At 47.9% G+C, this 1994-nt stretch overlaps 1 long non-coding RNA gene across 1 annotated transcript; it reads right to left on the bottom strand.

Annotated features, from left to right (window-relative positions):
- Window positions 1-6: 6 nt before the first annotated feature.
- Window positions 7-1847, bottom strand: LOC112472124. The gene is made up of 3 exons (XR_003043524.1): window positions 1414-1847; window positions 384-1097; window positions 7-270 (listed from the first exon to the last, which is right to left on the bottom strand). It is a non-coding gene; the product is annotated as an uncharacterized LOC112472124 (long non-coding RNA).
- Window positions 1848-1994: the final 147 nt, after the last annotated feature.

Here is a 1994-nt window from a genome sequence, read left to right as displayed (position 1 = left end):
CGGTCCCGAGGCGGACGCAGCGGCCGGGACGGCGGCGGGGTCTGGGGCGCAGACCGAGGCGCCGACTTCCCACCGCTAACACCCCGCGCCGCCGCGGCCGCTCAGCCCCGGCCCCGGACGCGGCTGCTGAGGGCGGCACGCTCGCTTTGCAAAAGTCATAGTTTCCTCTGATGAGCGCCCAGCTGCTTGGGGCTGCTCACAGCAAAAGCATGACTCACTCCGAGAGGAGACCCTTTCAACAAAGGCTCGGTGAGCACTGCAAATCACTTCCTGTAGCAAAAAAAAAAAAGGAAAAGAAAGAAAAAAAAAGATGATAAAACACACACACATACACCCACTAAAGGCACATTAGAGCCAATCGATTCTCAAATTTCCTTTTTTACCTTCCCAGATATTTCCTTCCAACCTTGATTTTTCACCTCCCCATCCCCCCACTCAGTATTTGTGCCAGAAGTAAATCCAGTTTCTTCAGATGATCAGATGAACTTTCTGAAACCCATTATTCCTTGCTAGGCTTTTCTCTTCCTCATCAGCCCATCTGTGTGAGCCTGTAAGTGTCTGACAGCGATGCGTTAAAATGTGACGAAGTCTTTCTAAGAATATGATCTTCAGTGGATCTTCGTGAATTCTGGTTTGGAAAACAAGCAGGAATTGTTAAATAGCAAGAGACAGAGAGAGAGAAATAGTCAATCCCAGGTGAACATAAAATACCAGTTTTCTGGGTTTTTCTTTCTTCTTTTCAAATCTACAGAGCGGCCATGACAAGTGTCTTTGTGGCAATGCAGTTCTTCCAAACAAACAAACAAAAAAATCTGCATATGTACTAATGCACAGAGCCAGGTTAGGGTCTCTCCCCTGCTAATTTACAGCAGTCTTTCTCAGCCAGGGTTAAAAACCTACTTCAAAAAAAAAGAAAGAAAGAAAGAAAGAAAAGAACAGAAAAAAAGTGCTTTGGTGAATGGCAACAGGCTCCAGAAATTCATTCCAAAAAAGGGGCTTGAAGCTTTCTTCCAACTGAATGTGTTCAAGCTCTGGAAAAATGCCTAAGAAACGCTACAAATAACATATCAATGTCTCTTCAGTTGCAGCTTGCAGCCCTGCAGTAAGGGAGAGAAAAAAAATGCAGTTGCTCTCATTACACATCAAATCCGCAGGAAAAAATTTTTTAAAAGCCTATTTTTTTTTTTTTTCAGGACTCAAACTCGGGCTGCAAGAGATCCGCACAGGCCTCATTCCTCTCAGTTAAAAGAACAGGGCACTGGCAGCCCCCAGAGGGTCTGCGGGGCTCAAACCCATAATCCTTGTCAAGGTGGGCTCTGCCATCTTTGTCATGCATTGAAATAGCTTGCCCAATACAGTGAAACGCTTCCTGTCCAAGTTTCCGGCTACCTGTATACAAGCAAATGAATTTACCTCTAGCACGGTATCAGGTCACCCTGAGTCTTCTCACACCCACGACTAGACATGTGACACATGAGGCACCCAGCCTTGAAGAGCTCTGTGGAGCAGCTGTAATCAGGGCCACTCATGGCGAGCCGGCTACTGGACACAGGAGTGCAGGGAGGCAGCGGCTCAAGGCCCAGGGCCGCAGGCCTAGCAGGGCAGGCGCACGGCTCTCATCTTTTCCCTTCCCTTTGCTTGCATAGCAACAGCAAATGCACACCCCATATATGGTTGGGATGATTATCAAAGTCCCCACCCCCAAAATCTAAAGCAAAAATGCCCTATCATTCTCAAACCGTGATCTTCATTAGAAGCAGACAAAAACAGCAAAATGTGAATGAAATGCCGTTTGTGTGAATGAAAGGGCTAGCGAGCGAGACAGCTTTTCTGTGAATGAAGCAGGTCCTTGCAGCCGGCGCCAGGCAATCCCCTGGTTCCAGCGGCCTCAGCCAATAAGCAGCCGCCCCGATGACTCATTCAGCAAAGGCCTGCTCAATAGTGGAAGGTTCCATTTCAATCAAAGGCGGGATCTTTCATCCAACAGGGGGGTG

This window comes from Pteropus alecto, unplaced genomic scaffold (genome assembly GCF_000325575.1).
Source record: "Pteropus alecto unplaced genomic scaffold, ASM32557v1 scaffold219, whole genome shotgun sequence".
Lineage (NCBI taxonomy): Eukaryota > Metazoa > Chordata > Mammalia > Chiroptera > Pteropodidae > Pteropus > Pteropus alecto.
This window is presented reverse-complemented; position numbering and strand designations above follow the sequence as displayed.